This window comes from Pristis pectinata, chromosome 5 (genome assembly GCF_009764475.1).
Source record: "Pristis pectinata isolate sPriPec2 chromosome 5, sPriPec2.1.pri, whole genome shotgun sequence".
NCBI classification, from domain to species: Eukaryota; Metazoa; Chordata; class Chondrichthyes; order Rhinopristiformes; family Pristidae; genus Pristis; species Pristis pectinata.
The window spans coordinates 90192610-90218549 of NC_067409.1; the positions used below are offsets into that span (position 1 = coordinate 90192610).

At 42.6% G+C, this 25940-nt stretch overlaps 1 protein-coding gene across 1 annotated transcript in view; it reads left to right on the forward strand.

Annotated features, from left to right (window-relative positions):
* The window catches only part of LOC127570428 (FH1/FH2 domain-containing protein 3-like), a 482262-nt gene that overhangs the window by 17361 nt on the left and 438961 nt on the right, over window positions 1-25940 (forward strand).

A 25940-nucleotide genomic window follows, 5' to 3' on the forward strand; every position in this document is an offset into this window, starting at 1 on the left:
TGCAGAGGAGGTTCACCAGGTTGATTCCAGAGATGAGGGGGTTAGTCTATGAGGAGAGACTGGGGCTATACTTGCTGGAATTCAGAAGAATGTGAGGGGATCTTACAGAAATACATAAAATTATGAAAGGAATAGAGACAGGAAGGTTGTTTCTACTGGTAGGGGAGACTAGAACTAAGTGATGTAGCCTTGATAAAGTGGAATAGATTTAGGATTGAGATGAGGAGAAACTGCTTTTCCCAGAGAGTAGTGAATCTGTGGAATTCTCTGCCTAGGGAAGTAGTAGAGGCTACCTCATTAAATTAAGATGCAGTTGGATAGATTTTTGCATAGTAGGGGAATTAAGGGTTATGGGAAAAGAGCAGGTGGGTGGATTAGAGTCCAGGGCTAGATCAGCCATGATCTTATTGAATGGTGGAGCAGGCTCGATGGGCCAGATGGCCTACTCCTGCTCCTATTTCTTATGTTCTTATGAATGGTTTTAAACGTGGATGTGAATTTTAAATTTGAGAAATGTGAATTATTAAGAGAGAGCATGATGATAAATCTTGCTATTTGCATCATATTCCTAATCTGAGTCTCTGGCAGTATCATTTCAGTGTGTTGATATGGCTCCTCCTGTATGGGTATCTGTAAAGAATCCGGTTTTCAAATGAATGCTGTGCTGTTTGGTGTACACCATATTTGTGGGCTGTAAGAGTTATTCATTTAATGAAGTGCTACTGTGAAATTACTTCATCCAGACTTCCATCTGTTTGGTTTGACCCTGATTTCTATGTCAAATACTGCCTTGCAGGTGTTTCATTTTTTGTAATCCTCAAGCTCTTCAAGGAGCTGAAACTTCTGTATATATACTGTCAGCAACTTCCATTCTGTGTCTCCTTTTGCTTGACTTTGTTATTGTTTGATGGGCCATGTAACTTTCATCATCTTTCCCTTCCTTAATGGGATTCAAATGGTGGAGTAGGCTCAAGAGGCTTTGATCTATTCCTGGTGCTTGGTGTTGCTTGGTTTGATGCTCAAGAACAAAATGAATCTCTGCAGGTTGTGCACAGGAGCCTCGGTGCATTAAAATACATCGTAGCCACCATGTTCACACAAGACATGAGCACAACCATCTCTGGAGGTTTGGGCACAGTGTAGTTGTTGCAAGCACTTTGAAGTTGACACCCCATTTTGTTGGCCAGGAAGCTTGTGGCAACTAGCCGCGTAGAGTCTCTTGCTGATGTGTTAGAGATGAGCATTGGGTTGGTGGGACTTGAGCATGATGAACAACACTAAGTGCAGAATGAAATGTAGGCAGCACAATTATGCTTTAGCTAAAATCTGTAGGAAAAGGCAGATGAGTATAGGAGTACCTGGGGTTAACTCTGACTTGGTGCAATTGTATAAAGTGCACTTGGCAACATGCCCTCTTTAAAGGCATTAACTGAAGCTATGAAGCACTGGAGAAAATGTATCTGAATATACAGTTGGTCCATGCTTAAACTGGCATGTTGCTATTTTCATTTGCTGTGTGTGTATCCTAATTGTCAGTCAGTTGACCCCTTTTAAGTGAATGTTTAATGAAGGCAGCTTTTGCATTCAGTTCTTTCTCCAAGTGACAGTTGCAGCTACTGAATATTCTTGCAGACGAGGGTAAAGGAGAGCTGCAATCATTTCTGTAATTGCACACAAAGCAGAGGGAATTACAGATAATGTATACAAACATAGCTTTCCAATTTGGGAGGGATGGAAGTAATTGAGAGCCAGATCTGAATTGAGAAGTTGTTTTCATTGATTACTAAATAGTGCTTTGAAAGAATCTTTATCAATTTACCTATTCGGTATCGTAAAGAAATCCTCAACTAACAGAGCAAGCCTGTAACCAAGAAAAAAGCTCCAGAAAGCCAAATTCTTGAGGGAGGAAGGCCAATTTATATTACAGGAGGAGTAGGGGACAGGTAGTGGTATCTTGTTAGTAAAGTCATTGCAATAGGATTGTTTCTGTAGTGAGGAGGAGAGGCATTGTAGGTATTTTTCTAAACTTTCCCTTGTTCCTGTCATAAGGTTGAATATAGGACAGTACTTCTGTGAAGCAGCTTAAGATGTTTGAATCAAAGGTCTTGGTTGACAGGGAGCAGAATACATGTTGAGAGACTATTATTTGGATGAGAAGATCTGGAAAAGAATGACTTGAGAACTTAGTGACAAAAGATTCTGTATATTTGACCACATTTTCATTGTCTATAATTATTTGTTGATTTATATTCTACCACCAATTTCTCTACTAGCCCCCAAACCAAGATTGCTTGAATTGAAGCATTCCACATCATTTTTATTCTCTGGCCTAGCACCACAGAACATTCATTCAATGGCACAACTGCATTTGAGTGATGGATAATTCAAGAACTGGAACCCAACACCTACTGTGATGACTGACTTTTATTACCTTTTGAATGAGCTTTCACTTTCTCATGATCCTGCTACACTCTTCATTTATGTATTCCCTCCACCAATGCTTATGTAGCCTTTTTTTACTGAGGGTAGCAATGTTGATTAGTAGTCACTTATTGGTTCATCTGGGGACTGCATCATAGGACTTTTTTACCCTGTGACGGTCTTGAGCCCCTTTTAATAAGGAAGCTGGAGAGATCACTGAAGGACTACAATTTTTGAAGACTTTTAAGAAGCTGCTTTTGCCGCTGAGGAATTCAGTGAGGCTGCAGATCATTAACTTTAGCCTGAGAATGATTCCTTGCAGTGCCTTGCACCAATGATGGGGCTTCTGTTGACCTTTTGTAATTGTTTTCAGATGTCTTTGAGCACCCCTTTTTTCTTTTTTCAGTCTGTCCGGCCTTGCAAATACCCTGTGCTTCTCTGACACTGTCTTATCTATTTTCTTTGTCCTGTGGATAGTGTAGAAGGTTGTCGTAGGTAACAACGGGATATAGACAGGAAGCAGAGAAGTGGCAGATGAAGTTCAATATGGAAAAGTGTGAAGTGATGCACTTTGGAAAAACGAACTTGAAGGTGGCATACAAGGTTAATGGCAAGATGCTTAGCAGTGTGGAGGAACTGAGGGATCTATGGACTTATACCTCAAGATCCCTCTAAGTTGCCATGCAGGGTGGCTAAGAAGGTGTATGGTGTGCTGGCCTTCATTAGTTGGGGGATTGAGTTCAAGGGCCAAGAGGTAATGTTGCAGTTCTACAAAACACTGATTAGACAACACTTGGAATATTGTGTTCAGTTCTGGTCACCACGTTATAGGAAGGATGTGGAAGCTTTAGGGAGGGTGCAGAGGAGATTTACCAGGATACTGCCTGGATTAGGGAACATGTCTCATGAGGAAAGGTTGAGCGAGCTAGAGCTTTTCTCTTTGGAGTGGACACAGGATGAGAGGCAATTTGATAGAGCTGTATAAGATTATGAGGGGCATAAATAGAGTGGACAGCCAGCACCTTTTTCTCCAGGGCGGCAATGGCCAATACCTGAGGACATCAGTTTAAGGTGAGTGGAGGAAAGTTTAGGGGAGATGTCAGAGGTAGTTTTTATTTTACACAGTGGTGGGTGCCTGGAACACACTGCCAGGGGCAGTGGTAGAGGCTGATATAATACAATACATTTAGGTGGCTCTTAGATATGCACATGGATGTAAGAAAAATGGAGGGTTATGGGCTGTATAGGAGGGTAGGGTTAGGTTGATCATGGAGTAGGTTTATGTAGGTTGGCTGAGGGGCCTGTACTGTGCTGTACTATGTTTTATGTTCAGTCATTGTGTCTGCTTCTTGAGCCTTGCACTTTGTCTATAGAAGCGCTTCTCTGGTTCAATCTACCTCCTTCCTTGAGTGCTGTTCAGAATTAGGCTTCTAATGCCCAAATCCATAACTGGAGTTATTGCAGGCAAGCTTCAATGTCATGGTGCACCTGGAAGAACTAAGACTTTGCCCACAGATTAATATATAATGGTCTGCTGTTTCTTTTCCTGCTGCCATGCCAATCCTTGTTCAGCAGTTGATGCAGAATGGTGAAGTCTGATAGAAACCTGGTGTAAGAGTGGACCATGATTGGCAAGGGTCACCGTTCTGTGGCATTCTTGGAATTTCTAGCCTTGACAATAGATTCAACCTTCTGAAGTGGTAGATTGTTTTGTCCCTATCCTCTAGCTTAAAGAAACCACTCCATTCTGCACATGAACTCTTCTAGAGATTAACATTGTACTCATGAAGCCTCCTGAATATCTCCAACTATTCAGAAGTGATCCTCCTTTGACAGTTGCAATCAAAACATCAACTTGCTTGCATATACATTGTTGAACCCCATTTAACATTGTCTACAGTGACCTGAAATATTTTGGGTGAAGTCTTTGCACTGCAAGACAACTTGGTCTCTAGAATTGTTAAATAATACTGACTTTCTTTAAGCAGATTGAATTGTGTGGGACTCAATCCAACCTAGGTAAAGTCATAGGCGCTCATTCAGGATGCAAAGCCTTTCATGTGGGTGTTGGGCGTTATTCACTGTCAATGGGACCTTGCCTCTTCTGGTCCCCGTACATAGTACAGCACAGTACAACTTATCTGCTTTTGGGCCCATTATATTATGTCACCTAATCACTCTATTTTCGACAACACTCTGAGATTTTAGTTCAACTCCTTTCTTTGTGTCATCATTGCATGTGGTACCAGTGTCGGCTTGCAGTAAATTGGTTTGATGTCTGGCTTAATGGTTATGTGGGGTTTTTATTCTCTGAACATCATTTTTATAGAAATATGGAAGTGTCCGGACGTGATTGAGAAGTGCTCACAATAATTACATTCTTACAATCCACTCTTTTTAGTACTTTTATGCCAATTTTTAATCAGAATCCAGTTTATTCTCAGTCTTGTATAACGTGAAATTTGTTGTTTTGCAGCAGTACAGCACAATAATGTTTTTTTAAAAAAACTATATTACAAAATAAATAGTAAAAAAAAAGAGGAACAATGAGGTAGTGTTCATGGGTCATGGACCATTCAGAAATCTGATGACGAAGGGAAAGACGCTGTTCCTGAATTGTTGAGTGTAGGTCTTCAGGCTCGTGTACCTCCTCCCTGATGGTAGTAATAAGAAGAGGGCATGTCCCGGATGGTGAAGGTCTTTAATGATTGATGGATGCTGCCTTCTTGAAGCACCTCCTCTTGAACATGTCCTCAGTGGTGGGGAGGGTTGCGCCCATGATGGAGCTAGCTGAGTCTACATCCCTCTGCAGCCTCTTGCGATCCTGTGCATTGGAGGTTCCATATCAGGCTGTGATGCAACCAGTCAGAATGCTCTCCACCGTACATCTACAGAAATTTGCAAGAGACTTTGGTGACGTGACAAATCTCCTCAAACTCCTAACTAAGTAGAGCCGCTGGCATGCTGCCTTTGCGATTGCATCAGTGTGTGGGGCGCAGGACAGATCCTCCGAGATGTTGATGCCCAGGAACTTGAAGCTGTTCACCCTTTCCACTGCTGACCCCTCAATGAGTATTGGTGCGTGTTCTCCCGACTTCCCCTTCCTGAAGTCCACAATCAGTTCCTTGGTCCTGCTGATGTTGAGTGCAAAGTTGTTGTTGCGACACCACTATCTCATCCTGTACGCTGCCTCGTTGCTGCCTGAGATTTTATTAACAATAGTGGTGTCAATTGCAAATTTATAAATAGCATTTGAGCTGTGCTTAGCCGCACAGTCATTAGATTAGAGAGAGTAGAGCAGTGGGCTAAGCACACATTGTTGAGGTACACCTGTGTTGTCAACAATCTGTACTGACTGTGGACTCCTGATGAGGAAGTTAAGGATCCAGTTGCAGAGGAAGTCACATTGCTTACTTGTTTAGTTGGCTGTGATGATTGATAGTATGACTTTTGTTAATTATGAGAAACTACATATTGCATCTGACCTATCAATTTGCTGAATTTCGTGTACATGATTTTGCCCCTTATAGAGTTGTCAGCATTTAGTATCAATATTGCCTTTGCATTGGGAACTTGCATCATTGACTTTATTCCAACTTGTGATCTTGAACACTGAGACTACATGCCCTTTTAGCAGCTGAAATGTCTTTGATCTCCAATGCATCAGTGGCAGTTTTTTCTGCTATTTCTGTTACTGCTGTTTGTCCTTGCACACCATTTAAGTGACGTTATTTTTCTGGCCAGAATTCTTAGTCTTTTGGCAAACCCCACCATTGATAATGGCAACTTTATATACAAGTTTTTAAGCACTTGTGTACTAGGTTTGATTTGAATTTGCTGATCTATTTAAGCCATACAAACATCCTGCAACTCTTAATTCAAGGAAGGTGCTAAAATTAGTGTTGAGTTGGATTTTTTTTCAATGGAACTACATGGTCACTGGTGGTCTAGTCTGGCCTTTTTAGCTTCCAGTTTTGAACTTGTTGCTTTCAACAGTCTTTGAAGATCCTGCATCAATGCATCAAATTACACGTCTTGTGTTGTGCTAGAAATTTTTGTCTAATTGGCATTATTACTATATGCTGTTGTGGATTTGTTTTGAATATTTGTTTCCTTTTGAAGAATATTTCCTTCCGTTCTGTACTTGTGCTTTACCATAACTAACAAAGTTCCTGACATGGCTGGTTTGGGTTTGAGTTTCAAATCCTGTTCCCATTTTTAATGGTTATATGGCTTGTATTTGATGGCCAGCGTGCAGTGCCCTTCTGTGTTCAATTAAGAATTCTTTGTTGCTTCAACTTGATGTGACTAGTTGTGCATTTTTAGACTTTCTCTGCCACTGGGACCATATGATGATTCAAATGTTTTTGGGCAACTTCACTTTTCCATTCCATCCTTGTCATCAGCACATTAAATGTGATCTCATGGAATAATGTGTGAGAAAGGCACAGAGCTTGTGGGGGAAAAAATAACTGGTTTATTCTGGAAGGTTCTTGAGCATTACTGAACGTGTAAGCAATACGTGATCCAATATGTCATTTCAGTGAAATTATTATTTGCATTTATTTACTACACTTTTGGCAAATTTGATGTCAATAGGTTAATGAAGTTGCTTTTTAAATCATGTATTTTGCAAGCTTTAGGAATTTGTTGAAGTCAAATGCCCAGCAAGTTTGCTATTATTGCTTATGCAAGCTGGTGCTTAAATCTTGGTCACTACACCCCTAAGTATGTGGCTTTTTAAAAACAAATGCTCCTGTGGAAGATGTTTGTATTCCAAAGTATAATAACAAGGCCATTAGGGTGATTTAAAAAAAAACTCCAAGTTCATTGTCATGGACAAACATACCCAGGGTATAAATGCCATGAAAATTAGTGTTTTTTGTTTAGCAGCAGCTGCATGGTACATTACAAACAGAACAACATAAATTACATAAACTTAAATTAAATTATATATACACAACAGAATGAACAAAAATAAACATAATAACATTAATGCAAGTTGAGGGAAATGTACTCTGAGGTAGAATTAGGGTTTTTCAGGTCGATTCAAGAACCTGTTGGCAGTGGGGAAGAAGCTTAAGGTGTGGGTCTTCAGGCTCCTGTACCTCCTGCTTAATGGCAGCAATGAGAAGAGGACAGGGCCTAGAAGGTGGACGTCGCCTTTCCTGAGACTCAAACTAAATTCAAAGAAATTGCCTTGTTATTAAAGAGTGAAAATGCTCTTAAACACTTAATGTACTCATTACCTCTTTCCCCTTGTATTTGCTAGTTTTCCAAAGCAGTGTATCTCTATTTTACTGGCCATTTGCACTTTTTCCATTTGTGTTTGTGCCAACCATTCAGCTGTCCTCTTTCTACAGTTCAGTATTGTGCTTCTACTTGCAATTAAATGGTTTGTAATTTAAATGTATTAGGATGGCAATTGGAGGTGCAGGGAAATGAAAAAGCAGAAGTGGTTCAACAGAATCAGGCCCTGCTTTGCCCTGCATTAAGCTGTAAAACTTGCAGACCCTGAGTTGAGGAAAAGATGAAAATCCTGGTTAAGTGAACCAAATGGTGCTTGCAATTTTAGACCTAATCTTCTGTGTTTGTGTAGTAGCACCAAATCCGAGGGCTATTTATACATAATATAAAATGGGATTGGTCTGTGTGTGGTGAATTGAGATTTACTGAAGATGGAAGAGCTGGTAATGATTGGAGACTTGGCGGTGGATTCATGAAGCAAATGTTGGGACCTGATAGCCTATACAAATTACTCTCTGATTTAGCCTGGATATGCCTCCTCCTATGTCAAACTTCCAAGTCAGGTCCTCTTGGCTTTGTGTAAGAGATGTCTGCATGGTTAACAATCAACTAGCTGAACATGGCATTCGAGTTTAGAAGTATGAGCTTAAGCAAGGCAAATGCATTTGTGATACAGAATGTAACTGGCCTTTTGAGCTGTACTGTTCCTTGTGTTTTCTTTGTTAAGACTTGTTCTCCTTCATTTCATCACATCATAGTAAAAGAATTCAAATATTTAAAAATTGTGAAATGTAGTAACAGAAGCAGGATGTTTCTAATGTTGATGGTTAGGAGTTGACTCTTCTAGCCTTAGATTTAAAAAAAAAATGAAATGCTCAGATTTGGAATTGTGATCAAAAGAAGTCTTAGTTTTTAAGATGTGGAATTTTCTTCCAGGGTGAATAGTTAAACAATGTTTCCTGCAGTGATAAAGGTCCTTGATTTTTTTTTCTTATCCAAATTGAGCCTCGGCCAAGACATTGGATCAACATTGATGCAGTGGCTCAAGCTGAGATGTCAGGTATCCAGAGCACCAGTAGCAGTAATTGAAATCCTCTTATGAACAGGAACAAAATACTGTAGATGCTGGAAACTTGAAATAAAGCAGAAAATACTAGAAGTAATGGATAGTCAGGTGGAGAGAGAACTCCAAGCTTATCTGCATTTTCCTAACTAAAGATGAATGTAATGCATGTTAAGTGCAAGATCTGGCCCTCAAATGGAACTTTGTCTGACCTCTCCAGGTTATGTTTTGTACTTTTCAACATTTTTTGTAAGATTTTAGCATTTTTGTGTATTTAGCACACCCAGTTGCACAATGCTCTATGTATTGTACTGGTACAGACAGAAGCACACAACACAGTTAAACTGTTTGCATTTCTTTGCTCTTGTTTAGTTGCCAACCCTCTTACAGATCTACTCCTCTAAGGTACTGGCATTATCAGCTACCACTTAGCATTGCCTCAGGTCACTAAAATCCCTAGTTCAAGAGCAGTTGCCTTCACAAATAATAAATCCTCCAATGAGACCTTCCATCTGAATGACGAGTCAGTCTTGACAAGAGTTATACAATGGAAAAAGAACTATGCAAACATCCAGGAGGATTCCTAATATCTGTACAAGCCTAGTCCTATGTGATTCCAAGGTTTTAAGAAAGGTGGGGATGTTAATGGGTAGGAAAAGCAGGAATGTGTCTCCTTGAATTAAGTATGAAAACAACTGAAGAGGGAGAAGTTTTTTACAAGTGAACCAATGAATGCAAACAGATGAATTGCAATGAATGCAATTATTCTAAATTTGTCATAGCTGAAGTCTTGTTAAACCAGGCCAGGAGCAGCACAGATGCAGTGAGTAGAGTTGTTGCCTCCCAGCTTCCTCAACCTGGGTTCAAGCCTGAGCTTTTTGTTGTTTGCACGCAATGTGCATGTTCTTCCTCGGACTCTGGGTGCCCTGGTTTCCTCCCTCACCCCAAAAACCTGGGATAGGAGGTTAATTGGTCATAGTGAATTCCTCCTTGTTGTGTACGTGTGGTAGAATCTTCTGGGGGTTGATGAGAATGTGGGAAGATAGAATTGGTGTAAATGTGGTCTTCTGTGATTGGTGTTGGCTGAGGGGCTTGTTTCTATGCTGTATGCTGCCATGATGCATTTGGGAATACTGGGCAAGCTCTGGGCCTGATACTATACAAGTACGCTCTTCAATTTTTGTGTCTGAGGAGGATACCAGAACTGAGAGTCTATAGCTGCTTGGTGAAGATGAGACTTTTAAGAAGGGAAGTTAGAGATTTGATGGAGGTCTTTACAGGTGAAATATAACATGAAAGTTCCCACTTGTGGAAGAATCCAAAACTGATGGCCAAAAATGCAAGGTAGAAATTTCTTCAGAAAGTTGACTGCTTTGTTCAAGTTGCTCGTGTCTATATAGCAATTTCACAGGAAATGGCTGGGACAAATGACTTGTGGAAGATAGACAACCACAAGAAATTGGAAATGTGCTAAGATGAGATGAATGGAATAGTAGGAGACCAGTGCCAAGTGTAAATAGAAGCTGGTTGGTCAGAAAGGTCTATATGCTGTCTACTCAAAGATTGATTTCTGAGTTTGTACTGTACTAGGGAAAGCTGAATTGAATTCTAGGAATTTGCAATTTCCTAAAATTTTTGCCTGTACTTCATAAGAAAATGTGCGCACATTTACAACGTGAACTTCTGGCATCACGCGTCACTAGGAATCTTCACAAACTAAAAGTTGGTGTCCTGTTTAGACCTGGTACGTTGTACCTTTTTATATATTGCAAAGTCACAGAGAGTTAGTATTTTGACACTGTTCCTGTAACTTGTAAAATTTCTATTAGACACTATCAATACTGATGTGCAAATCAGAAATTTTTAATTTGCTGCTTGCGTGAATTTGATCAACTGATTCGGAAATTGCCATGCTTCAAGCAAAATTCGTCAATTCCTTTGCATCTGATGTGTGCATGTAATATTTCTAGCAACGGGTGCTTTGTAAAGTTAATAAAAGGTACCCCTAATGATGATACCCTTTCAAAATAAAAATTTTTATGTGCTTCCAAATGATGGGTGAATCTAACATTACATTCCTAATTGGTCCAGGAATAACTTGCTATGACGTATGGCCTGTTCACTTAATTCCTTTTTAGGTGCAGGATCAACAGATAAATTTCTGTGTATGACACTTAATCTTAATCCATAACATCTTTCCAGAATTGGTTTTAAAAGAATTTGAACTCCACTAGATTACTTAAATTCCTTTCTATGCTGGAGGTGGTGATGAAAGCAGATGGAATAGAGGGAGAAAAGTCCTTGTTCATTTTTAGTTTTGGAATGATCACTGGTGTAATTATTTCTTAAAGTGAAAATGCTAAACAACCCTGAAAGAACTGTGCATCAGCAATGCCAATTGGGTCTGTTTCTCACTTGATGTTTGCTGTAATATAGGACTGTTCTTGCATTGAGTAACTTGGTATGGGTGAATGCCATTTGTGGTAATTTACTGTAGGGTTTGACAATTACCTACTCCATTTTAGGAGTCATGAGCTTGCAGAATGTCTTGATGTTAAACTGTTTAAGCTCCCTCTTTCCTCACTCTGGCTATCATTGGTTGACAGCACCCGGCAGGTCTTCAATAGTTCTTTCCACTGACTGGTCTCCTGCATTGCATTTGCATTTGATCAGTTATCAACTGCAGACATCTCAAAGCGGGTCTACTTAAGGACACAGTCTTTTGGTATCATTGTGTAGAGCACTTTGCAATTTGTCTTATTTCTCCTGTTTCCAAAAATTGTGAATTGTCTAATCAGTTACTAGTCTTTGGTCCACACTGGTGTATCCTCCTTTCATTCTTCTTGGGTATTCAATCACTGCCCATTCTCCCAGCTTATTTTACTAATTGCCCAGTCTTTCCTCTAGTCTTGACTCATTGCAACACAACTTTATGGTTCCTCATGCTTGTTGCTGATCCAAGTCCATAACCACTGTTTTGTTTTTCAAATGTTCTGTCCAGTATGTTGGTGTGTACCCAGTTATGATTGCATTTGATACATTTGCCTTCAAAAATTGTCTTCTTGTGTTATGAATAGTTGGAAAATGGATCTTCACTAAAACTGCACCCTGCCACAGTCATTAATCAGTGCAGCACTGTGGCTTGAATAAAGAAATTTTAAACTTGCTTTCACTGGGAAAGCAGGAATTGGAACCAAACCAGCAGAACAAGATGAATAGTGATTGTGATGGTATGACTTGCAGATAGTCACACAGATTAAAAAATGTTGTGTACAACAGTTTTTTTTCCCTATTGCATTTCTTTTTGAACTGCAAGTCCAATGTGGAAATTTTAGTTGTGTAAAACAAATTCCTCACTGTTTTCAGGGGATATCCAGAATTAACATTTCAATATGTAAGAGTAATGAGGAGGTGGCAGGAAACAAAATATTATTTGGGTATGTTTCCTATACAGATGCTGGCTTAAACTCCCTTGTAGATTTACTCGTCTCTTCAGATTGGGTTGTGCTCACTGTTGGCCAGGCCATAGTTTTTGAGGGTCAAGTCCAAGCTGAGCCAGGGATCTTTAGTCTTCAAGCCAAAACCAGAGTAGAGCCAAAAAGAAAATGGTGAGTCACACTGTAAACTGAGAACTGTGGGATCAGATTTGGTGTGTTCAAGGCAGACAGACGTGTACACTTATGAACTAAAAACAAGAGAACAGCTAGCGTTATTGTCAGCTCGGGTACCCAGGTCTAATTTCCTTGATTTTTGTTTAAACATTTGGAGCCCTCGCTGAGGGGGAACTGGCAGCAGAGGAATTCATCTTGTTTTAGTCTTTACCCCCAAATGGAATAAAAATGATCATTGGTTATTGAGTTGATATATATTGTTGCTGAAGTGTTGGTTACATCTGCTGGGTTATACACTGAGGGGAGAGGACAAAAATACAAAATTCAGCCAGCTTGAAGCTTGGAGAGGACAAAAATACAAAATTCAGCCAGCTTGAAGCTTTGAAAGCTGAACATTTACTGAGTAACAATGTGCAGATACTGCTACTTTATATTGCTGTGGGATCACCTAATTTAACTTTGTACACTTTTAGTAGAATAAACCATGTTGGGGATACAGTATCATATATGACATTTCTACTTAAAACTCTTCTACCAGTGCCTGGAGATGTATTTAAACTTGTTACTATATTTTTCATGTTAGTGTGTTATATTTTTCTAATCACAGCACAGTAACAATAGTATTAAAATGTTAGAATAAACCACTGCAAAAGGCCTTGCGATCAGAACTTGTTGCCATAAGGTTTTTCATGATTCGCTTAAACAAATAGCATAGCACTTGTTAAGGCAAGGCATGTATCCACTATTGTTTGGTAAATATGCACAACACCTGTACATGTTAACAGCCGAGATATTCCTTCACACAATTCCAAATATGTTATCATGCAGTTGATAATCTGAACAGAAGTTTGTGCACAGTTCTGGGCTTTTTAACTTGAGCAATTTTGACTTCTAATTTGTTTTCATTTTCCCAAGCATCTTCTTTTCTGATTATAATGGTGCACATGCCCTCAACACTCCTCCACTCCCATTCCCAACAATGATAGCATATCATACAATATTTACTGGTTAGTGTGATTGAGAAATCTCACTGGTCTGAAAAAATGCAATTATTACCCACAGAATGAAGTTGTGTTTGCATGATTTTTAGGGGGAAAACTGTTTTGTGAAAGGCCAACTTTCAAACTGCATTCTTATCTTTGTTGAACTAGGTGACCCCCCCACTCGCAGCCTCCTGATGTAACTCCTCATGTTTTGTCCATTAAAATCGAGGTCACAGTCGCTCTCTGCTTCATAGCCTTTGGATTGTTGCAGGTTGTGCACTGCTGCACTGGGGAAAACACTTGAACTAGGAAAGAAATTTCCTTTAAACTGCCCCCCCCCACCCCCAGAAATGGGCAGAGGATACAAGGATTTGCTTGAATTGCAGATTATAAGTACAAACATTCATTGATTGTGCTTGTATCCTTTGCGAGACCTTCCTGGCAACCTGGGTGTAGCCATTGAAGGTCTCTTAGCCCACTTACATAAAGGATGCCTCTTGCAGGAATAGTTCATTATCAGCCTTGCCATGCTTTGACCACCCCTGCCCCCCACCAGATAGTACACTCATTCACTCCCTCCTCAATCCCCATTCTATTAACTGGAACTTCCATTCATTCTTTACTTCCTGGGGTCTGTGGTTAATGTGTTACTTATGTTGTGACATGTCCTTTTGAGAGGTGTCTGCAGAAATTGCAGTGAGGATAAATGCTGACAACTGCAAGAACTTGTAATTGATCAAGAGAGAATTCCACACTGAAACTGTTCTGGACAATATCAATCCTTTGATCAACATCACTAATCGAAATTAGCTATTGCTTATGGGAGCTTGTGTACAGATTGACTGTTGCACTTGATACATTACAACAATGACTGCCCTTAAATTCTTCAGTGGCTTGTTGGAGAGTGCTTTAGGTTTTCTTGAAGCTGTGAAAGATGTTGCAGAAATGAGTATCTGCCTCTTGAGCAACATCTGGGCTGATGGGCCAAATATTTCCTTGTTTTAACTGGGCAGGGGAAAGGAGACTTTCAACTTAAATCCTATTTGAAATGGGATGATATTTTCACTTGCAAGTTATAAAACTTTCCTCGGGGGTGTTACCTGACGTTTATGACCCGCTGCAGATGAAGACTGAATTCTTGAACAGGTGTAGTCCACATGGCAGGGTGCTGAACAAATGATGTTGAGTTTGCCATTCCAGCTTTGATCCAAAAATACATGGCAAATCACTGTATATGAGCCCAGGCCATGAGGGTTTCCATGATAGACAATGGACTATTGACATGCTGTCCAATCTTTGCAGGTGAACAGCTGTTCGGGCATAGGCTTCATCATTGCTGTAGCAAGAGTTAGGGCAGAGGGAGGGGGTAGGAGCAGATTGAATGCCATAGGTTTTGTACAGAAACTGGATGTGTTGGTTGGAGTTGGTAGAAAGTAATTATTCATTATGCTTTTGGACATTCATCTTTGAAGGTACTCAGCAGCTGATATGCCGAACATTGGAAGCTTCAGTTTATTTGAAGTGGGTGCTCTTGTTAAAAATTTCTTGGCCAAGATTAAGCATTATCCTTTAAAGAGCAGGCTGAATGATTATTAACTAGTTCAGTAAACCAATAATGACAGGCATTGGGTATAGTAACTATGTTATTGGCCTTGTGATCCATAGACCTGGATCTTGGAAAGAGTTCAAATCTTGTCATAGCAGCCGGAAAAACAAAATAAGACTAATTAGATTTTTTTCTTGAGCTAATATCAGTTATAGTAACCACGATGTGACCAGTTGCTTGTTTTAAAATGTTAACTGACGCTGGTCATGGCAATCACTTTGAATGCAGATGAGAGATTTCCCTACTCTCCAGTCTAACCTGTGTAGACTCTTTCCTTTCCTCTGAAAAGTTCAAGGGCAGTTGGGGATGAGCATTGAATTATGTCCTTTCCACTTGCAACTTTTAAATCAAAAATAGACTGGACTGTATGCTCCCAAAAGAAGGGAGCACAGGCCATCAAATAATTGGAAATTATATCCAATTGTTTGTGTCTCTTTTGTTGCACAACATAATTTTTCAAAAAGACATGGAAAAGAACTTCCAAAATTTGCTTAATTATTGGAAGTAAATTTTGTGGTGCATCAATACAACAGAAAGAATGGTACAATAAAGTGTATATATTATTTTTGCCGTGGCTTTATCAGGACAAATCATATTAGAAAATCTCAGCATCTGCTGAAGTGAGCACTAACCAGTCCACAGGAAATATCCTAAGCAGTTGATCTTTATATGTCCGTATTTGGACCATGTGTTTTTAGGAGTACGTGGCCTGAGGGGAATTGCTGACGTGAAGTAATACTTCCATCCTTTGCAGCTAATCTCCTAATCCTGCTCAGCATTCTCCTTGTGTGGGTGCTATGACCATCTGAGTGCTGGTGCACTCATTGACCTGAAATATTAACTGTTTTCTCGCAGGTGCTGTCTGATCTGGGTATCACCAACATTTTCTGTCTTCACTTTAGATTTTCAGGATCAGCAAATATTTTTGCTTTTACTTTGCTTTACAGTTGTAGGCTTCAATATATGGCATGGGTAATGTGAACCATGATGTTTAAAATTCTTTTCTGTGATTTCTGTATCGGTGTATACGAAATACAAACCAGTAAAGGTGGATTTGGAGCTGGATTTTGCAGTGTGTGGACTATGTACTCCATATAAAGCAGAAGTTGCACTTCTTGCTGTAACCTTGAATTTGCTGCATAGTTCATGGGTTAAAGTAAAATTCAATGCAATAGGATACAGTTGCACCTTGAATCACTTTCAGTGGTGATAGCACTCGGCACTGTAAAGCAGACTTCTGTGCATCAGCTGTTGCCTGATTCCTTGGAGAAGTACACAGCAATTGTACAGTGCTACTTTTTCTAAAGCCAGGTGTGTAAATCTTAATAACAGCTGGAAATGAATTGACATTATTTTGCAGTTCAGGTCCAGTATTATGTGGCACCAGTTAGCTCTGTATGAAATGTCAATTTAAACCTTTTTACTACTTGACTGTATCTGACATAAGTGCATACCAGTTTATTTGTGAGAGAAAATTGCAATCCCACCCCCGCCCAAGGGCTATGCTGGATGTTGCTACCCAGTTTTTTTGCCATAGGAATTGCCGATTAGTAGTCTTGAGTTCCTGAGTCTGGAACCTAGTGGGAATTCAAGATAAATGGAGATGCATGCAGGATAATAACTACGGACAATACAATTCCAGCCAGTCCCTTGGGTCTGGTCTCCCAGTCCATTGAGAGTGATCCTTAGTCCAACTTTGTGTCTTGGTTTTTGCCAAACAAAACTGATTAATTTTAGTTCAAACTTTCATTTGATTCCAGGCATCAGTTTTTGTTTCTTGGAGGGGAGTGTGTGCTGCTGTTGTTCTAAGCTGTTTCCTGGCATTACCCTGGAATGGCACAGCTTTAATTTTAAGGTTGTGCTGCTTTTTCCAGATCTTGCATCTAAGAATTAGTTTCTCTTTCTCACTCATCTTAAGATGCTGAGGTTAAATCGGCTCTTGATCTTCTCTACTCATGATATGTATCTGGTCTGAGGAACTTTTCTAGCATTTTAGCCCTGGCATCATTCCAGTGAATTAGTGCTGCATGCTTTGTTTTTTTAGGACAATTCACCTTCCTGAGGTGTTGGAATTGAAGGCAGTACTCCAGATGGAACTGAACCAGGGTTCTGAAGCACTGTAATAGAACTGTCGTTCCTTTGTAATCCACCCCTCCCGAGAAGGGAGTCGCATTCCATTATCATTTCAAAAGCACGCATACAAAATAATTTATAATTGACTTTTGAGATCCAACTCCTAAATCTCTGCCCTCCTCTGCAGTTGCTAATTTCTTATCGTTTATTTAAAAAATAACTCATCTGTTTATTTGATCTATAATGGAAGACCTCGCACTTCCTCCACTTTTAATCTGACTGCCACAGTTTCTCACCATCCAATTTATCAATGTCTCATTGCTCCTATCTATTTTTCCTATCACACAACTTATGTTGTCAGTAAGTTTCAATATTTGGTTGTCTGTTTATTCATATTACTAATTCTGTCTTACTAATTTAGTAGCTACTAGTGTTTCCTTCTCTCCTGCCTCTAATTTCAATGTGAGCACATTTTTCTTTAGGCCTTTTTATGTAGGTCTCATTGGCTGCTGCAAGTCCATTGTTAAATTGCACCCATGTGCACCTTTGTATTTATATACTGTACATGCTGAACCCAGTATGGGCAAGAGGTCTTGGGGTAGGAGTTTGTTGAGAACTTGAAATGGTTGGATGTGGTTTTAAAAATTCAAGTTTTCGGTGGGGGGTGGGGGGTAGAGGGCCAGTTGGTTAAGCACAAAATCCAGCAGTATCTACATCTGAGTGATATATCCCTGTCTGAAGCACCAGATAAACTTCATCCCTATGATTATGGAAGCCCAGGAAATGTTCAGTAAATAAATGTTAAGGCATTTAAGCTGTTGTGGATTGGCAGAGGAGCCAGTACTGTCTAATCTTGTATAGCCTTGAGTGCTTTCAACTCCGTTTACTAACTAGTCACAAAGTTAATCCCTAGGGGGGAGAGATGAGCTGAACTTTAAAGATAGAAGGATATGCTCTTTTAAATTTAATTACTTTGTGCAGAAGGTGATGTGAGTGAAAGAGGCTGGTGGTATAAAGGAGAATTGGATGGATAGGTTGGGGAATGACCAATTTGCAATAGGTCTCGTTCCCAGATGGATCACTGGGTTATTCCATTTTGAATGCCATTGCCAAGGTTCTCAAGGCGCATTGGTATTGTAAAGAGAGAATCAAATCTCTGCCCTGTCTGATATGTGATCCTTTGCATCATCTCTTATTGACATTTCCAGGGATCTTGGTGTGTCTGTGCCTTGGTGCATCTGTGCTACAGGAGCATGTGGGGTTACAGAAATGCCCCTCCCCCAAATAATCCTTAAGAATATGAAAGGTGTGTGTGATTTTTCTTTTTAGTTGTTGTTCCCATTGGCCACCCAAAAATATTCTGATTTAAATGTTCTTTAAGCACTCTAATTTAAATGCCCCATGTTTTTGCTGCAGTTACACACTGCACTGTCTGCTGATCATTTCAGCTGAATCCTGTATTAAACTTTTTTAAAATAACACCTGATATATTTCCAAAGTTTCTTAAATTACTGGGATACAGGTTCATGACTTTGAGTACCCACAGCTATCCAGACTCAGCATCCAAATAAGTCTAAATGATAAAACACAATGATGCTGAAGGAACTCAGCAGTCCTGAAGAAGGGTCCTGACCTGAAATGTTGGCTGCCTGCTTTTCTCCACGGATACTGCCTGGCCTGCTGAGTTCCTTCAGCATTGTCATGTTTTTCCTCTAGGCTCCAGCATCTGCAGTCCTTTGTTTATCCAAGTAAGTCTGATATGGTAGTGATGTGGAGCTAATGCTAACCAGGGTTTGACTCTCCTAAAGAAGGATGGGAGTGCTAGATTTTCCATACCAACCTAACAAGAGAACAACAATTAGAGCAAGGTGCAAAAGCATGTAATTGGACACCAACCTCTTTCCAATAAGGGGGTTCTGAACTGCATCAGGGGATGAATTGGAGTAGGTTTTCTGTTTTTTGCCAGGAATATGGTGTGCTGTGAAGGAACTGGGACCAGGAACAGATGGTGCAAATTTCATTGAGAATCTTTACCTTGCAGTGGATTTTTGTTTTGCATAAGCAAGTTCAACATTTGGCTCTGACTCTTGAGGCCGCTGAAGTTTTCAAACTACAGAAGTGTATCAATCTTATAAAATTTAAAAAAAAATCACCTTAGGGATGTCAGAGATCAGTCTGGAGTTGATCTGTGCTTTCTAAATATAACTACAGAGAGAAAAATTTTTAGAAAATTCAACTAAATGAAATAAAGCCACTACCAGCTTTGGACATTGGATTGAATAATCTTGTAAATAACCTTTAAATAAAACTTCAGGCTTGTGATGCATTGTGTTTTCTTTTATATATAGTTTAAAAGTATCCTTTTGTTTTGATAGAACTGCAGTCCTCTGGACTCTATGTATGTGACTGATGCAAGTTCTAATGTTCAGACGTTGCTTATGGGACCTCTTTATAAAATCAGTAACTTGCACAAAAATCTTGACTAAGTGAGTGTTTGAATTCTCTTTATCCCCCCAATGAGAGCATATAAAAATATTAAAGTAGTTAGGAAAAAGAAAAATGTAAAATATTAAGTCCCAGAAAACTGGCTAAAAGCAAAGGTTTTGTTTCCATTATTTCCACAATTATGTCATTGAGTCAAGTAGTTTAACCTAATGCCCTATATGAGGTTTTTGGGGAAAATGCTTCAAGTTAACCAGCACTAAAACTCCATTATTTAATGGAGGTTAAAACTGCTGGGAAGAAATGTTCATGTTCCTCAACCTATACTGTAATGTTGGCAGTATAATGAAGTATCCAGATTTTGTCTGCTCCAGGTTTAATGTATGGTTACCACACAATATAGATAATCATGGGAAATGAGTGTTACCATCCATTTTCTTTATAACCTGAAAGCAATTTTGAACTTATTTGTTCTTGCTCAAATGCAATTGCAGATATTGTGGCGACTCACCTTACCGGTATCGAACTGACTCCCAAGATCACGAGCATCGTCGGAGGCCCCAACCCAAGATGGCATGGGCCCTCCTTCTCCATTGTTGGGCTGGGAAAGCCCATGTGCGGGAAGGTCAGGTGACCCGCGCATGACGTCAGCGCGGGAATGGAAGCGCGGGAAGAGTTTGAGTATTAAAAGGTGCACCGCGCCCCTGTCGAGCAGTCAACTTCTGACTCCAAGCAACGGACTCCGTGTCTTTATTCTTGAGTGTATAGCTAGCCGTTAAATTGGTGATCTTGACAGGCCCAAACATTTTTGGACCCACGATGTTTGCGCAACAGGAGGTACAGGCAGTAGCCCTTAAACTGCCCACATTTTGGACCCTCGGGCACTGTGTCTGGTTCGATCAGGCGGAGGCCCAGTTCCAGATTCGCCAGATCACCAGGGACGACACCAAGTACTACTAAATGGTGAGCGCCCTTGACCAAGACACCGCAGCCCAGGTTGAAGACTCCATCCAGGCTCCCCCAGAGGAGGAGAAGTATGATATGTTCAAGACCCTCCTTGAGACTTTCGGCCTTTCCTGATGCGAACAGGCCTCCCGCCTCCTCCACCTCGATGGGTTGGGTGACAGAACCCCCCCCCCCCCCCCCCACGCTCATGAATGAGATGTTGGCCCTGGCAGACGGCCACAAACCCTGCCTGGTGTTCGAGCAGGCCTTTCTGGAGCAGTTACCTGATGACATCCACCTGCTCCTGACGGATGCAGGCTTTGGCGACCCCCGGAAGCTGGCTGCTCATGCTGATGTCCTTTGGCAGGTGAAGAAGGAGAGCGGGGCGTCTGTCGAACACATTGCCACGCCACGTGCCCAGCAGACCAGACCCAGCAATCAACCACACCCCACCCGCCACCAGGTCTGAGACACCGACCAATGGTGTTTCTACCACCAGCGGTGGGGTGCAGATGCCTGTGGGTGCCGGCCCCCATGCAGGTTTCCGGGAAACGCCACGGCCAGCCGCCACTGATGGCGACAGCAGATGGCCACCTGGATAGCCTCTTGCATGTGTGGGACAAGCGTTCTGGCTGTTGTTTCCTGGTGGATACCAGGGCCGAGGTCAGCATCATGCCTCCCAACAGCCACGAGACTCGCAACTGCACACCAGGACCCGCCCTCAGAGCCGCCAATGGCAGTGCCATCCGAACCTTTGGTACCTGTTCGGTACAACTCCAGTTCGGCACCAGCAACTTTACCTGGACATTCACCCTGGCCACTGTTGCACAACCACTCCTCGGGGCAGACTTCCTTCGCGCCAACAGTCTGCTGGTTGACCTGTGGGGTAAGTGTTTGGTACATGCCAGGACCTTCCAAACGTTCTCGTTGGGTGAGGCCAAGCTACTGGCCCCACACCTCGACTCCGTCACCACGTCGACCAACAAGTTCGCCAGGGTCCTGGCAGAGTTCCCGTCTGTGCTACCGCCCCAGTTCTCCTCCAACTTGCCCAAGCACGGCGTCCAGCATCACATCCCCACCCAGGGCCCACCCCTCCGTGCCCGTGCCCGACGGCTACCCCCAGACAAGCTCCGCCTCGCAAAGGAGGAATTCAGGAAGATGGAGGAGTTGGGGATCATCCGCAGGTCGGACAGCCCATGGGCCTCTCTGCTGCACATGGTCCCCAAGGCAGCCAGAGGCTGGCGACCCTGTGGCGATTACCGACGCCTGAATGACATAACTACCCTGCACCAGTACCCCGTGCCGCATATTCAGGACTTCGCTGCCAACCTGCATGGGCGGTCCATTTTTTCCAAGGTCGACCTCATCCGCGGCTATCACCAGATCCAGTTGCATCCGGATGACATTCCAAAGACGGCGCTGATCACACCTTTTGGCCTCTTTGAATTCGTCCGGATGCACTTTGGCCTCAAGAATGCTGCTCAGTCCTTCCAATGACTGATGGACGCGGTCGGGCGCGACCTTGACTTCGTTTTCATATACCTCGACGACATCTTGATCGCCAGCAGCAGCCGCCAGGAACATCTCGCGCACTTCTGCCGATTCTGTTCTTGCCTGAGGGATTTCAGCCTGACCATCAACCCGGCCAAATGCCAGTTCGGGCTGGAGACAATCGATTTCCTGGGCCATCGGATTGACAAACATGGCGCCTCGCCCCTGCCTGCAAAGGTCGACGCCATCCGCTACTTTGCCAGATCCACCTCCATCAAGGGCCTGCAGAAATTTCTCGGTATAGTAAACTTTTATCACTGGTTCATACCATCTGTGGCCCACATCATGCGCCCGTTGTTTGCTCTCCTGTCGGGCGGAAGTAAGGACATCGTTTGGTCAGAGGAGGCTGACACCGCATTTGTCAAAACCAAGCAGGCCTCGGCAGACGTGGTTATGTTGGTGCATCCTCGTACGGACGTCCTGACTACCCTCACGGTCGACGCCTCCAACACAGCAGTCGGAGGCGTTCTAGAGCAGCTCATCGAAGGGCATTGGCAACCGCTGGCATTTTTCAGCAGACACCTTCGACCACCAGAGCTCAAATGTAGCGCTTTTGACCGCGAGCTGTTGGCGTCATACCTGGCTATCAGACACTTCCGATACTACTTAGAGGGCAGGCCGTTTACAGCTTTCACCGACCACAAGCTGTTGACTTACACTTTCCACAAGGTTTCAGATCCCTGATCAGCACGGCAGCAGCAGCACTTGTCGTACATCTCAGAGCACACCACTGACATCCGCCATCTGTCCGGGAAAAAGAATGTGGTCGCGGATGCACTTTCATGGCCCACCATCCAAATTTTGTCCCGGGGGTGGATTTCAGCACCTTGGCGGAGGCACAACAAATGGACATGAAGATGCCCAGCTATCGCACTGCAGTCTCGGGCCTGCAACTGCAAGACCTACTGGTAGGCCTTGGTGAGTGCACCCTGCTCTGCGATATCTCCACCAGTAAACCCCGCCCCATCGTTCCAGCTGCCTGGCGTTAATGGGTGTTTGATTCCATCCATGGCCTGGCACACCCATCCATCCGGACTACTGTCCGGATGATGTCCGACAAGTTTGTCTGGCATGGCCTGCGTAAACAGGTTTCTGAATGGGCCTGGTCCTGCACACACTGCCAAACCTCGAAAGTACAAGCAGCATGTCAAGGCCCCTCTGCAGGACTTTCAACCTACCCGCCGGAGGTTCGACCATATCCATGTCGACCTTGTCGATCCCCTCCCAGTCTCCCGAGGAGCGCGATACCTCCTCATGATTGTCAACAGCTTTACCCGCTGGCCCGAAGCCATTCCCCTCGCAGACACCTCCACTCAGTCCTGCGCACGGGCCCTTTTGTCAACGTGGGTGGCCCATTTCAGTGTCCCGGCACATATCACCTCAGATAGGGGAGCTCAATTCACCTCCAGCCTGTGGTCTGCCGTCGCCGACTTGTGGGGTTCCTAGATCCACCTCACCACCGCCTATTAGCTGCAATCCAATGGGCTGGTGGAGAGGTTCCATTGACACCTGAAGTCGGCACTCATGGCCCGCCTTAAGGGACCCAACTGGGTGGACAAACTCCCCTGGGTCCTGCTGGGGATACGTACCGGGCCAAAAGAGGACCTGCATGCCTCGTCGATAGAGATGGTTTATGGAATGCCCTTGGTCGTCCCGGGCAAGTTCCTACCAACCCCTCCGGGGCCAGAGGAAGAACCTGCTGCAACACTTGACCGCTGCGTGAGCGGCTTGGCAACCTGGCCCTGATACCCACCTCGCGACACAGACAGGCCCCGACCCGTATACTGACGTCCCTCCGAGACTGTAACTTTGTCTTTGACAGGAGGGGCGCGCACCGAACACCGCTGCAGCAGCCATACGAAGGGCCATTCTGGGTTGTCAAGGGCAATGGGTCTACGTTTGTGCTGGACATTAGGGGGCGCGAGGAGGTTTTTTACAATTGACTGGCTGAAGCCGGCTCATTTAGACCTGGACCAACCGGTGGTGGTCCAGCAAGCACGACGCGGGGCAGGCCACCTAAGTCATAGTTTATTTAATTCTGGCTTTCGCGACGGTATCACCGGTTCTTTGGGGGGGGGGGGGGGTGGTTGTGTGGCGACTCACCTTACCGGTATCGAATTGGCTCCCGAGATCTCGAGCATCGTCAGAGGCCCCCACCCGAGATGGCGCAGGGCCCTCCTTCTCCATTGTTGGGCTAAGAAAGCCCAAGCGCGGGAAGGTCAGGTAACCCGTGCGTGACGTCAGCGCGGGTACAGAAGCACGGGAAGAGTTTGAGTATTAAAAGGCGCACCGCACCCCTGTTGAGAAGTCGACTTCTGACTCCAAGCAACAGACTCCGTGTCTTTATTCTTTAGTGTGTAGCTAGCCGCTACAATATAATAATAATGTAAAGTTAGGTGGAAGTGAAACAGTTTGGTAAGAACTGTTTCAGTCCTGAATTTGGACAGAGACATTTTACTGCAGGGCTTTGCATGATTTTGTTTTTTGTCAGCTTAAAATGAGTGACATTTCATTTTGTTATTAACAAATAGATTATTGGGTAAAATACAAACTAAGATAATACTTTTGTTTCTGAAGGGATGAATTGTTTGATCAGAAAATGAGAGGCACAGCAGATACTATGTGAACAGCTTGCAAGGAAATATAATTGATTTATTTAAATAGAAATTCTGAACATTTAGCAATGTTGGATTTGATAACCTTTTAGGTGTTTTATCCAGAATTTTTGGGAGCAGAATTTCACTCTATCAATACCGTAAAAGAAGTGAATGTCTTAGATTTTGAATGTTTGGTTTTGCAGAAAAATCCAATAAAAGACACATCTTCATCTAGTATATAGACTTCAGCATTGCTACTTGGCAATGTTTTTGGACCCTGCATGATCGGGGGCACAGGCTGATCTATTCTGCATTACCAGACACATACCTGCAGGCTGCTGCCACAGGTGCTGGGAATCTTCCCCAGTCCAGTCTCGAGACTCGTTCTCTCTTGCCACCCACCTTGTACAGATGTGTTGAATATCTTGCTATGTATTGTGACTTGTTGCACCTTCCCCTGACAATTCAACAACAGAATGAGCGATGTTGAGATTTGGGGATTGGGTTGCGGTAGGGCAGTGATTGTATTGGTGCGGGGACTGCATTGCTCTCCATATTAGGAGAGCATTCCAAACTCGTGGAGTTAATGACAGGACCCATGTGCCCACAATCCATAAACTCTGCTATTTACAGGAATAGTTTTAAGAGCCTTAGCAGAAACATTTTTGAAGACATTGTACAGTGTTTATTTTCCTGTCAGCAGTTTGCTTATTTCTGCTTAAATGCTTATCTTGAAAGGTTCTATCTTCCACAACCTAAACAGCATTGCTTTCCTACTTTTTGGAATAGCCTTGTGCCCTCTGCAGAAAATGGGCAGGATATTGTGTGGTCTTCTGCACCTAGCTTTGAGTTCAGAGCGGTGATGCATGCTGCTCTGTACAGCAGATCTGAACTATTGAGGCTTCCATAGTTTTACAGGCACCACTGTATGGCCCAAAAGACCTGCAATGAAACTTTGCTGAAACCACTGCACATGGTGCTATTGCATTTGTAACTGCTATCCATAACTTTTTAATCTTTATTTATTTCTTATTCAACTACAATTATATTTTTCTCTTCTCATTTTTGCTGCCTTAATTTGGCCATTGTTTCAATATCCTTAAGGTACATGAACTGTTTTTGTCAGCATCTTGTAGAAACTTGGAGTGTCTGTTCTTCAGACTTGCACATCCAGGTTCACCCCTGCCCCCTCGAACTTCCAATTTCTTAATTTAGTATCCCATTGTAAACACAGGCACGTCTCTGCTCTGTGGTATAGTGCTTTGGTGCTCCAGGCTAAAACTAAGCTTCCTCTCTCTTGTTATTATAGTATCACAGTTGCTTAATTTAATCATGGATTTGGTTTCACTGTTGCAGTTTGACCAATGTCGATGGAATTCATCCCTCAGCAATGGCGTTCAG